Source organism: Salvelinus fontinalis, unplaced genomic scaffold (genome assembly GCF_029448725.1).
Source record: "Salvelinus fontinalis isolate EN_2023a unplaced genomic scaffold, ASM2944872v1 scaffold_0203, whole genome shotgun sequence".
NCBI lineage: Eukaryota > Metazoa > Chordata > Actinopteri > Salmoniformes > Salmonidae > Salvelinus > Salvelinus fontinalis.
Window position 1 is genome coordinate 159,917 of NW_026600412.1, and position 13,702 is coordinate 173,618.

At 43.0% G+C, this 13,702-nt stretch overlaps 1 protein-coding gene across 2 annotated transcripts in view; it reads right to left on the minus strand.

Annotated features, from left to right (window-relative positions):
- Positions 1–13,702, minus strand: part of LOC129844684 (endonuclease domain-containing 1 protein-like) — a 113,557-nt gene that overhangs the window by 28,972 nt on the left and 70,883 nt on the right. The window lies entirely within an intron of this gene.

A 13,702-nucleotide genomic window follows, 5' to 3' on the forward strand; every position in this document is an offset into this window, starting at 1 on the left:
ACCCCACAAAACAACCGCTCACCGTTTCTTCAGCTGGTTGTTCAGTACGGCACCATTTCTATTCAACTGAACGCTCCATTACGTTTTAATGTACTGAACATACTATTTAGTTTAATGTACTGAACATACTATTTAGTTTAATGTACTGAACATACTATTTAGTTTAATGTACTGAACATACTATTTAGTTTTAATGTACTGAACGCAGCCCTGCATTGTCTGGAATAATAACCATTCTTAGTGTCTGTGTCCCAAATGGCACCCTATTCCTTATGTAGTGCAGGTCCTGGTCTAAAGTAGTGCACTACATAGGGAATAGTGGTCAAATAGGTCCTGGTCTAATGTAGTGCACTACATAGGGAATAATGGTCAAATAGGCCCTGGTCTAAAGTAGTGCACTACATAGGGAATAATGGTCAAATAGGCCCTGGTCTAAAGTAGTGCGCTACATAGGGAATATTGGTCAAATAGGCCCTGGTCTAAAGTAGTGCACTACATGGGGAATAGGGTTCAAACAGGCCCTGGTCTAAAGTAGTGCACTACATAGGGAATAATGGTCAAATAGGACCTGGTCTAAAGTAGTGCACTACATAGGGAATAATGGTCAAATAGGCCCTGGTCTAAAGTAGTGCACTACATAGGGAATAATGGTCAAATAGGCCCTGGTCTAAAGTAGTGCACTACATAGGGAATAATGGTCAAATAGGGCCTGGTCTAAAGTAGTGCACTACATAGGGAATAATGGTCAAATAGGACCTGGTCTAAAGTAGTGCACTACATAGGGAATAGTGTTCCATTTGGGACGAAGAAATACATCACTGACCTGGGAGAAAACATGGAGAACCCTGTACTCACCATGTTACCAATCTGTCACCAATCACTTTGCTGATCCATCAGAAACCAATAAATATCTCCAGGTCTGTTGAACAAAGTGATTTTCATTGTAACTGGGGTCATACTGACACACACACACACACACACACACACACACACACACACACACAGAGACACACACACTGTCTGCAGTGATTGTCATTATAATGTAATTTATTTATGTATTTATTTTCTGTTGTACAGAGTTGTCTACTGTTGTCTGTCGCCCCCCAGTGGTTCTTTGTTGTAAGAACGAACTTATTTCCGTCCCAAATGGTACCCTATTGTAGTGCACTATAAAGAGAATAGGGGACCATTAGGGACGTATCTAACTGTAATATGTTGTTGCACTACGTCCTAATGATTAGCTCTGGTCCAGGGTGTGACGTGCATCTTGATGGTGCTGAACCGTCTTGATGGATATAACACCCTGGACCAGAGCTATCTAACAATACACAGCTGGATAGTAAGTCCTGTTATCTGATATTCTGAATAATGTTGTATTTTATACGTTGTTAAACTGATAAAAAAGGAGAAACCCGCACACTGCTCTTGCTAGTATCACTGCTCTTTATTCAGCTTTCCGTATCGGCCTCAAGGCCTTCGTCAGAGCTTTGTGAGTGTTAGTCGTTTGCACCCTTATGTAGACATTGCATCGAATGGGGTTGGAGTCGAGGGGAAATAAACATGTGTTACCAAATATAACAATGTGCATTTCATAAGTATTCTAATAAAGTGTGTACATAAAACGTATTAAACACGTCCAGGACCGGACCTGGACGTTCTGCCCCCCCCCCCCCCCCAATGTGTTTGGGTCCATTTTTTTCTCAGCTAAAAGTCGGAGGAACAGAACATAATAGCAGCCCAATTAATAGTCCTCTGCTACAAATTAAACACCATTTTAACACATCTGGTTAGTAGGCTATATAATCAGTTCAATGTCAGTAAAATAGCCTAATATTTTTAATCTGATTACATTGATAAAATCAATGATAAAATCAATGGCCTGGTTGTTCTGCCGCCCAGGACGAGACAAAAATAATTACATCTTAGACATCCTTATGGATCTAAACTTGGCACTTTCAAAAGTGACCTTTCCACCCAGACAGAGGCTCTACTGACGCAGAAAACTGATAGCTTCAACCGCTGGCTTCTCGTCCCTTGTAAAACCCAACAACAGAAGTGCTTCACTAAAAGCTGCCTGGGTTTAAACAAATATATTCTCTTTTCAGAAAGAGAAAAGCTCAATTAAAAGGGACAGAATAGTAGAGTCGTTTTTTTGTATCTCCTCCAATATTATAGGCTGCAGCTCAGCTTCAGATTGTCATAGAGAGGAATCAATATATCTCCATATGCATCGGAGTCCCGTCTTTCTCGGGCATTTCAGAGCTTGTTTCTACCATAAGACGTCACAGAGTTAAGCATTGTTACAGAACGCTTGATATCATCTGGATACGTTTTATGTATTTATTTACAATATAAAGAAAACAATATGTATAATTTTTTATATTTTCTTTAACAAAGGATACGTGATACCCTCAGTCAATTCGAGCCCTGGTTTCATACCAACACACCAAGCCCTTCCCAGACACGGAGGTATTTAATCAGAACCAAACACACCAAACCATTCCCAGACACGGAGGTATTTAATCAGAACCAAACACACCAAGTCCTTCTCAGACACGGAGGTATTTAATCAGAACCAAACACACCAAGCCCTTCCCAGACACGGAGGTATTTAATCAGAACCAAACACACCAAGCCCTTCCCAGACACGGAGGTATTTAATCAGAACCAAACACACCAAGCCCTTCCCAGACACGGAGGTATTTAATCAGAACCAAACACACCAAGCCCTTCCCAGACACGGAGGTATTTAATCAGAACCAAACACACCAAGCCCTTCCCAGACACGGAGGTATTTAATCAGAACCAAACACATCAAGCCCTTCCCAGACACGGAGGTATTTAATCAGAACCAAACACACCAAGCCCTTCCCAGACACGGAGGTATTAAATCAGAACCAAACACACCAAGCCCTTCCCAGACACGGAGGTATTTAACCAGAACCAAACACACCAAGCCCTTCCCAGACACGGAGGTATTTAATCAGAACCAAACACACCAAGCCCTTCCCAGACACGGAGGTATTTAACCAGAACCAAACACACCAAGCCCTTCCCAGACACGGAGGTATTTAATCAGAACCAAACACACCAAGCCCTTCTCAGACACGGAGGTATTTAATCAGTACATGCGACAGTATTGTAGTATTTGTCTATACCGACATCTATGGAGGATAATTGTGTCCGTCAAACAGGAAGTCTTACCACTTATTTACTGGAGGATGAAGAAATAATCTCCAATGATCTGTGTAATTGTGTGTTTCTGACCGTTAACATGTTGGGTGGACGCGTGTACATATAGGAGGTTCCTTACCAGGCAGAAGAGAGTTTCACTTTAACCGCTGCATCGGAGAGTTACAATGTTGCTGTCACTATGCAACCTACTACCTACAGTAGGAAAACGAGTTTCTGATTAATAATATCACACCTGTTATCACACATGGTACGACCCCATAATTGTTACAATTACAATAAAATATAACACTTTTATATTACATATTTAACATATATTTTAATATTCCCGTAGAACTGTAAAACACAGTAAGATCATTTGAGCTTTGGAAACAAGCGCCTTTATAAATGCATGGTGGGCCTCGTTATAAATGGGTGGGCCTCGTTATAAATGGCTGGGCCTCGTTATAAATGCACGGTGGGCCTCGTTATAAATGCACGGTGGGCCTCGTTATAAATGCACGGTGGGCCTCGTTATAAATGCATGGTGGGCCTCGTTATAAATGCATGGTGGGCCTCGTTATAATTGGGTGGGCCTCGTTATAAATGCATGGTGGGCCTCGTTATAAATGCATGGTGGGCCTCGTTATAAATGCATGGCGGGCCTTGTTATAAATGCATGGTGGGCCTCGTCATAAATGCATGGTGGGCCTCGTTATAAATGCATGGTGGGCCTCGTTATAAATGCATGGTGGGCCTCGTTATAAATGCATTGCGGGCCTTGTTATAAATGGGTGGGCCTCGTCATAAATGCATGGTGGGCCTCGTTATAAATGCATGGTGGGCCTCGTCATAAATGCATGGTGGGCCTCGTTATAAATGCATGGTGGGCCTCGTTATAAATGCATGGTGGGCCTCGTTATAAATGCATGGTGGGCCTCGTTATAAATGCATGGTGGGCCTCGTTATAAATGCATGACGAGCCTCGTCATGAATGCATGTCGGCCGCGTTTCGCTGGAGCAGTGTAAAATAAGCTTTCTGTCAATGACCCAGCCTTAACGAATTTCGAAAATGTCCATATTGAATGTGATTGTCCAACATCATCATGTATTTATTGTGTAGAGTGGCCTCTTTCCTCTGCTGTGGTGCTGCATTGCAGTCAGCGATGTTTTCTCTCGGTAGCTGTCCAGGGTCCTGAAATCAAATCATGTGAGTTTGCTTGGACACCAGCCTGATCTCCAGCTCCTTCCACCTCTGGAAACTATCTGGGTGGTCATGTGACTTCTCATGAGAGGCTGAGGAGGTGACACTGATTCTTCCAGTCCCTGGTTCCATCCCTGACCAGCGCAGATTTACACTCTTGTGAAAAAATGTTTGCTGCAAGAACAGAAGTCTGCATCGTTTTGCTTGGAATAGACAAGCCTTGGTCTCTCCACTCTCTCCCCGTTCGCCATCCTCCTATTGTAGTTAGCCACCGAAAACTTTCGTTGCCCCTCATCTCTTGGTAAATTCCCCTCCTTATCCTGATGTGACCCAGCCTGCACTAACATATCCCGTAAAGATCCATTCATATATTTTGGCCACTCACCGGGATCTTCTATGATTTTGTCTGGGAGTCGGATTTAGCAGCAGCACCACCACTGTCACAGGGGACGGGGAGCGACGAATCTGAGTCTGGGTCCAAGATAGTAGGGTCTTCCCCGGCATTGTTTGGAGGTGTAGCTAGGCCTGGTGCGACCACCTGTTCTTGTCCAGCCAGAGAGCTGTCATCATCGGTGGAAGTGCATGGCTCGGACTCCTCCGGTTTGTCCTCTTCGCTGCTAGAATCAGCTAATGGGGGCTCATCGTTCTCGGCGAATGAATGTCCTGTCCTCGTAGGCTTGTAATTCTCCACACCGGCTGATGGACATTGCTGCACACTGATACATTTCACCAGAGAATGTCTTTGGTTTAGAGATTGTGTCCTCACACACACACTTAAACTAAATACAATCATTTATTTGGCAGATTCATTTATTCATGTTTCACAATAGTATAATCCCATATAAAGACACACCTCACCATTCCTACCAAGGATAATGTGAGTGAACTTCGGGAGAAGGGGGAATGGGGTGGGGTGGGGAACTGTAGCAGCACTATGAGCTGGTGGCTGGGGCGCCGCGGGCGGTGTAGTGACCGAACAGGGGCGACGGAGGGCGGCAGACAATTGTCAAAATATCGTCTCAAATTCAAGTGCTGCCATAGGCGACGGTCTAATGGGAGGGCTGGCCCTGAACACGTCTGTTAACCCACAATGAGGACATCAAGTAAGTTTTCATAAATCATTGGGTTCCGTTGAAGAAGAAACGTCAGAGTAGTCTGAAGTGGAGGTATTAATTCATGTTGACATTTACAACATAACATGCATGGACATTTCATCATTAAGACCTTTAGGGAATCATGTCTGGAGGGTGAAAACCCCCAATCATTCTCATTAGCTCAGTGTTATATCACCTCCCCTGTCTGATATCTTGACTTTCTCTCTGTCACACAACCTAAAGGTATTACTGTCATGTTGTAGGTCATTACAATGTACTGCGACTGGATAATCCCTGTCCTTACTCCTGATTCAACTTTTATGTTCACTAATTCTCTGAGATAACGAGAGGTTTTACCTTCATAACACAACCCACATGGACATTTAATCATGTAGATAACATGGGTGGTGTTTACCTACATAACACAGCCCACATGGACATTTAATCATGTAGATAACATGGGTGGTGTTTACCTACATAACACAACCCACATGGACATTTAATCATGGAGATAACATGGGTGGTGTTTACCTACATAACACAACCCACATGGACATTTAATCATGTAGATAACATGGGTGGTGGAGCACGTAATGATGCCATTTATTTGGAACCGTTCTCCTGTATGTGGGTGGCAGAAACGTTCACACTTCATCATATTGTTGCACTGGGCTCAGCATCTGCATTTATAGCTACCAATCAGAAGAGGGCGTAAAAGAGCCTGGCTCCTTTTCTTTTGTGGCTGGAAGTTTGGTATGTACCAATTTGTCGCGTTAATTGCGACCTCTCCTATATACAATAGGGGGTGGGTTCTTCAATTTACCCGACCTCTCCTATATACAGTAAGTGGTGGGTTCTTCAATTTACTCGACCTCTCCTATATACAATACCGGGTGGGTTCTTAAATTTAGCTGGCAAAGCAGGGTCCGATAAACATGACAATGGTTCTTGACAGCATCTCCCACTTTGTGCGAGTTCCAAGTCTATGTGGTGGCAGCGGCCACGGGTAGGTTTGATCTCAGGCCTACCCCCCAAAACGTTATTATTATTATTATTCAATATAGTTCTAGCAATATTTGTATTTATTTTATTACATGTTTAAAATAAATGAGTGTGAGATTTATTTTCTATGGGTCATTTTAATATAATGTAACAAGGAAATAGTCCGCGACAATCACGTTGGCTTCCGACTATTGGTTAAAAAAAATGTTTAAATCATACGGTGGTTTACCTGAACAACGTCACGTGGATAAACTTTGTAGTGCAGAAACTAGCAAGCTCTACCACGCTAGTTTACTGGAAGTGACTCACAAGCTAAGGTGATTTAGTAGTTCTAGCAATGGCAAACCAAATGTCGATCCCTAGGTTTTTCCAAAAAATAGACGTCTGGAGGAAAAAGAGTGTGTGCCAGAAAATAATATGTATCAATTTACCGATAGTTTCCACTAGAATGAGACATTAACAGGTGGGGCCAGGATAGTTTCCACTAGAATGAGACATTAACAGGTGGGGCCAGGATAGTTTCCACTAGAATGAGACATTAACAGGTGGGGCCAGGATAGTTACCACTAGAATGAGACATTAACAGGTGGCGCCAGGATAGTTTCCACTAGAATGAGACATTAACAGGTGGGGCCAGGATAGTTTCCACTAGAATGAGACATTAACAGGTGGCGCCAGGATAGTTTCCACTAGAATGAGACATTAACAGGTGGGGCCAGGATAGTTTCCACTAGAATGAGACATTAACAGGTGACGCCAGGATAGTTTCCACTAGAATGAGACATTAACAGGTGGGGCCAGAATAGTTACCACTAGAATGAGACATTAACAGGTGGCGCCAGGATAGTTTCCACTAGAATGAGACATTAACAGGTGGGGCCAGGATAGTTTCCACTAGAATGAGACATTAACAGGTGACGCCAGGATAGTTTCCACTAGAATGAGACATTAACAGGTGGGGCCAGGATAGTTTCCACTAGAATGAGACATTAACAGGTGACGCCAGGATAGTTTCCACTAGAATGAGACATTAACAGGTGGGGCCAGAATAGTTTCCACGAGAATGAGACATTAACAGGTGGGGCCAGGATAGAAACAACCGCAATCACCATCACAACCGCCAATGCCACGTTGAGCCAGACATGCTTGCCTCCCTCACCCAGATAACTCAGGGGGAGACTTTGATAAATGTCTCAAGCTAACTGAAGAGATGTGAGCGCATCACGGCAGCGAGAACTGCCGGTAAAATTGGCAGACAGTGTAGTCACAACTTCATTAGGGGAAACATCCAGCATTAAGAATGACAGTGACCTGAGGCAACTTTGGAACAATATTCAGACAGACAGATTACTGAGTTAAACTCCAGATTTCAACACATATGGGATCATGCAAGCGGCAGCCTCCTTTTCCAAAGGATCCCAAACCTGCGGCCTTCAAGAGCAGCTGAAGACCACATGCGACCATTAATATCAATTGAGGATGCTGAATTCACTGTTTTTATTCAGCAGTTGAGTCGCAAAATGAACATGGGAAAGAGTGACTTTTCCTCCATAATGAGTACACTTGACAGCTGCCCTGATTATATTTCCCCTAATATAAACTCTCTGTTAATAAGGATCATTGTCACACTTCCAATGACATCATGCGGTGTGGAGAGACTTTTCTCAACAACAAGTAGGATAAAACGTCGTCTTCGCACATCAATGACAAGCGCCCGGCTGAACCACTTCAGTTCTCTGTCTTTAGAGCGTGAACTGACAGACACATTGGATTAAGTATGAAATCATCACCATATTCAACTCAAAGCCTCGCCGTCTGCACCTGGTGATGTAGGTCACGCCTTATTGATACCTCTACTAAAGGTAAGGTACCTTTTTATAGTACTACTGTCCGCCGTGGTATAAATGGTAACATCAAACATAGGCTTGTTTGACCATCGAGATTAAAGTGCGCCTGAAGATGAGTTTTATGGTGTTGGCAACTGGTCTGAAGTTACTATCTTATTTTAATATGCTGGGACAAGTCATTATTTGTATATGTAACGAGGTTGCTCCTAGTACCATGCACTAGAATAAAACGATTGTATTACGAAATAATATACGGTGCACATCGCAAAATATATGTAATAAATAAGTAGAAGAAATGCCTATCCACATTTTTCTAGGCCTATCCCCCCAAAACAATCTGGCTACTATGTGGTGGTGAACATTACAGAGGTCTTTAGCTCTAGTGGCTCTTTGTTGTATCAGTTCATCTGGTGTTTCCCCTAATGCCACATTAAGAGCTTCATCCACACATTGTGGAGAGGAGCCTCTTAGAAACACATTGTGGAGAGGAGCCTCTTAGAAACACATTGTGGAGAGGAGCCTCTTAGAAACACATTGTGGAGAGGAGCCTCTTAGAAACACATTGTGGAGAGGAGCCTCTTAGAAACACATTGTGGAGAGGAGCCTCTTAGAAACACATTGTGGAGAGGAGCCTCTTAGAAACACATTGCACATCTCAGCTGCTGTTTCTACAGAGTCCTCTGTGGAGAGACATATACCACGCAGTCTGAAACACTGGCTTCTTGGAAGTTCTCTTTTTAATGTCTCAGGGGGGAATCTGTCTCCCTGTAATATAGTATTATCTCAGGGTGGAATCTGTCTCCCTGTAATATAGTATTGTCTCAGGGTGGAATCTGTCTCCCTGTAATAGAGTATTGTCTCAGGGTGGAATCTGTCTCCCTGTAATAGAGTATTGTCTCAGGGTGGAATCTGTCTCCCTGTAATATAGTATTGTCTCAGGGTGGAATCTGTCTCCCTGTAATAGAGTATTGTCTCAGGGTGGAATCTGTCTCCCTGTAATATAGTATTGTCTCAGGGTGGAATCTGTCTCCCTGTAATATAGTATTGTCTCAGGGTGGAATCTGTCTCCCTGTAATATAGTATTGTCTCAGGGTGGAATCTGTCTCCCTGTAATATAGTATTGTCTCAGGGTGGAATCTGTCTCCCTGTAATATAGTATTGTCTCAGGGTGGAATCTGTCTCCCTGTAATAGAGTATTGTCTCAGGGTGGAATCTGTCTCCCTGTAATATAGTATTGTCTCAGGGTGGAATCTGTCTCCCTGTAATATAGTATTGTCTCAGGGTGGAATCTGTCTCCCTGTAATAGAGTATTGTCTCAGGGTGGAATCTGTCTCCCTGTAATAGAGTATTGTCTCAGGGTGGAATCTGTCTCCCTGTAATATAGTATTGTCTCAGGGTGGAATCTGTCTCCCTGTAATATAGTACTGTCTCAGGGTGGAATCTGTCTCCCTGTAATAGAGTATTGTCTCAGGGTGGAATCTGTCTCCCTGTAATAGAGTATTGTCTCAGGGTGGAATCTGTCTCCCTGTAATATAGTATTGTCTCAGGGTGGAATCTGTCTCCCTGTAATATAGTATTGTCTCAGGGTGGAATCTGTCTCCCTGTAATATAGTATTGTCTCAGGGTGGAATCTGTCTCCCTGTAATATAGTATTGTCTCAGGGTGGAATCTGTCTCCCTGTAATAGAGTATTGTCTCAGGGTGGAATCTGTCTCCCTGTAATAGAGTATTGTCTCAGGGTGGAATCTGTCTCCCTGTAATAGAGTAATGTCTCAGGGTGGAATCTGTCTCCCTGTAATAGAGTATTTCTGTCCGTTTGTTTTCTATACAGAGTTGTAAACAGGGTTCCATGTGATTTATCAATCCACATATCGAGGTAATGAACACGTCTAGTGTCACATTCAATAGTGAATTTAAGATTGGGGTCAATGTCATTGTGAAATGCCATGAAGTCTGACAGATATTCTCCGTTCCCTCCCCATGTGCAAAAAATGTCCTCAATATATCGATACAACTTCCGGGTTTAATTCTAGAATGGATATTCAGTTTAATTATTAACTAGTGGAACCAAAAGAGATGCTGGTTTCATTAACTAGTGGAACCAAAAGAGATGCTGGTTTTATTAACTAGTGGAACCAAAAGAGATGCTGGTTTTATTAACTAGTGGAACCAAAGGTGATGCTGGTTTTCATTAATCAGTGGAACCAAAAGAGATGCTGGTTTTATTAACTAGTGGAACCAAAAGAGATGCTGGTTTTCATTAACTAGTGGAACCAAAAGAGATGCTGGTTTTATTAACTATTGGAACCAAAAGAGATGCTGGTTTTCATTAACTAGTGGAACCAAAAGAGATGCTGGTTTTATTAACTATTGGAACCAAAAGAGATGCTGGTTTTCATTAACTAGTGGAACCAAAAGAGATGCTGGTTTTATTAACTAGTGGAACCAAAAGTGATGCTGGTTTTATTAACTAGTGGAACCAAAAGAGATGCTGGTTTTATTAACTAGTGGAACCAAACGAGATGCTGGTTTTCATTAACTAGTGGAACCAAAAGTGATGCTGGTTTTCATTAACTAGTGGAAACAAAAGAGATGCTGGTTTTATTAACTAGTGGAACCAAAAGAGATGCTGGTTTTATTAACTAGTGGAACCAAAAGAGATGCTGTTTTTATTAACTAGTGGAACCAAAAGAGATGCTGGTTTTCATTAACTAGTGGAACCAAAAGAGATGCTGGTTTTCATTAATCAGTGGAAACAAAATAGAAGTGTTACTGGTTTTCATTGGCCTTCACTGACTCGTAGTATACCGTGTCACAAACTACCCTTGAAGTGTTAACAGTATGAAGGAGTGAGCTAACCTCTGTGGCAAGCAGAGAGACCAGAAGATGTTGACCCGGGTTGCTCCTACAGACAGTGCGTCACGTGTCCGTGTCTTTCCATATAAAGCAGGCAGACAGGCATCAAGGCATTCAGTTACTGTTCAGTTGAACATTAGAAGGATCAAAACGAGTTGCCTAAGTGACGTAGAGCGTGGTGTGATTGTCGGTGCCAGGTGCAACGGTTCCAGTATCTCAGAAACGGACGGCTTTTCATGCACGCCAGTGTCTAGGGTTTACCGAGAACGGTGCTACAAACAGAAAACATCAGGTCAGCAGCAGTCCTGTGCTGGAGAACAGCTTGATGAGAGAGGTCCAAGGAGAATGCCAAGAATCGTGCAAGCTAACAGGCGTGCCACAAACAGGCAAATAACCATGCAGTACAACAGTGGTGTGTAGAACGACATCTTGGAACGCACAACTCGTCGGTCTTCGTCACAGATGGGTTTGTAGCAGACGACCAAACCGGGTTCCTATCAGCTTAAAACAAGAAGAAGCTGCTCCAGTGGGACACGATCACCAACACTGGACATTTGAGGAGTGGAAAAACATTGCCTGGTCCGACAAATCCTGGTTCATGTTGCGTCATGCTGATGGCAGAGTCAGGGTTTGGCGTGAGTCCATGGCCCCATCCTGCCTGGTGTCAACGGTACAGGGAATGTCAGGTCCCTTGATACTAATTGAGCAACATTTGAACCCCACACCTTGTAGAATCCAAGTCCCAAATAATTCAGGCTGTTCTGGAGACAAAGGGGGGTCTGGCCCAGTACTAGATGGGTGTACCTAAAAAACTGGCCACTGAGTGTTATTATACAGAGTAAACAAATACAAATAGGTGTGGTCTCTTTCCCCATCCCCAGTGAAGGTGTAGGCTGAGAACACAGGGATCCTGTTGGTCGTATCGTAGAGAGTTGCAAACCTGTAGATGTTGTTGAACAACTGGCAAATCGGCTTGTAGCGTTTCTGGTTCTGGACTGTCCCACCAACCAAAATACCCAGAATATTAAGAGTTAACTTATCCATAAAGAACTTCTCACAATCTGCAACGTCACTGAACTTCACCACTACATGTCTGTGCGTCTGTCTGTCTGTCATTCTGTCTGTGTGATTCGGTCTAGATTTAGGTTCCCAAGGAAGGTACTCCTGATAGCGCTCAAACCCGTCTGGATCTTGACACTCTGAACATACGTTCTGCATGAAATCTCTTACACCAGATATGATATTTTTTGTATTTTGTACTTTGTAAAAGGGTATTTTCTTTTTGTTTGTTGCAAAAACTAAAAAACCTGCTTGGAACGAAATACTGCTGTGAAACCTACAGGAGCCGTATCTTAATTTGATCATCCTGTTGTTGTAGGAATTTTCCTGCACAGAATGAAATGCTAATTTGTAATGTATTCCAGGTTAAAAAGGCTTCGAAAGTTTGTATTTTCTTCTTTAAAATGTCATACTTTTTTTGACCATACAATTTTTTTAACAACCCCTACAAAAAATGTCCATTAATTAAAAACAACATAACAATTTCCTGTTGCTGCAGGATAATTTCTGTTGTGTGAAACTGTCTCAAATGAATATATGGCATATCTCTCTCTCTCTGCCTCCCTCTCTCTCTCTGCCGCCATCTCTCTGCCTGCCTCTCTCTCTCTCTCTCTCTCTCTCTCTCTCTCTCTCTCTCTGCCTCCCTCTCTCTCTCTCTGCCTCCCTCTCTCTCTCTCTCTCTGCATCCCTCTCTCTCTCTCTCTCTCTGCATCTCTCTCTCTCTCTCTCGCTCTCTGTCTCTCTCTCTGCCTGCCTCTCTCTCTCTCTCCCTCTCTCTCTGTCTCCCTCTCTCTCTCTGCCGCCATCTCTCTCTCTCTCTCTCTCTCTCTCTCTTACTCATCCAATGTCTTTTTTTCTATACACTACTAAAGTGACACATCGTTTTCCTTGTAGTTTTTGTTGTCTTTCTGAATAGTCTTCAATGGGTAAAAAACGCATCGCAATGGTCTTCAAGCCAAATAATCCATTAAAGGAATCTAGGCAGAGGTAAATTCATCCAAAAACAAAATATGTATTATATATATATAGATATATCAATCAATCAATCAATTGAAACCTGTCCTGTTCAGAGGACATGGATTGGAGGTTTGATAACTGGAACAAGGCTGCCACAGTAAAGAACAAATTCTTATTTACAATGACGGCCTACCCCGGCCAAACCTGGACGATGCTGGGCCAATTGTGCGCCACCCTATGGGACTCCCAATCATGGCAGGATGTGATGCAGCCTGGATTTTGACCAGCTCCGGGTATGTTTAGAGACATGGTAGCTTCTTGACCAGCTCCAGGTATGTTTAGAGACATGGTAGCTTCTTGACCAGCTCCAGGTATGTTTAGAGACATGGTAGCTTCTTGACCAGCTCCAGGTGTTTTGAGACATGGTAGCTTCTTGACCAGCTCCAGGTGTTTTGAGACATGGTAGCTTCTTGACCAGCTCCAGGTGTTTTGAGACATGGTAGCTTCTTGACC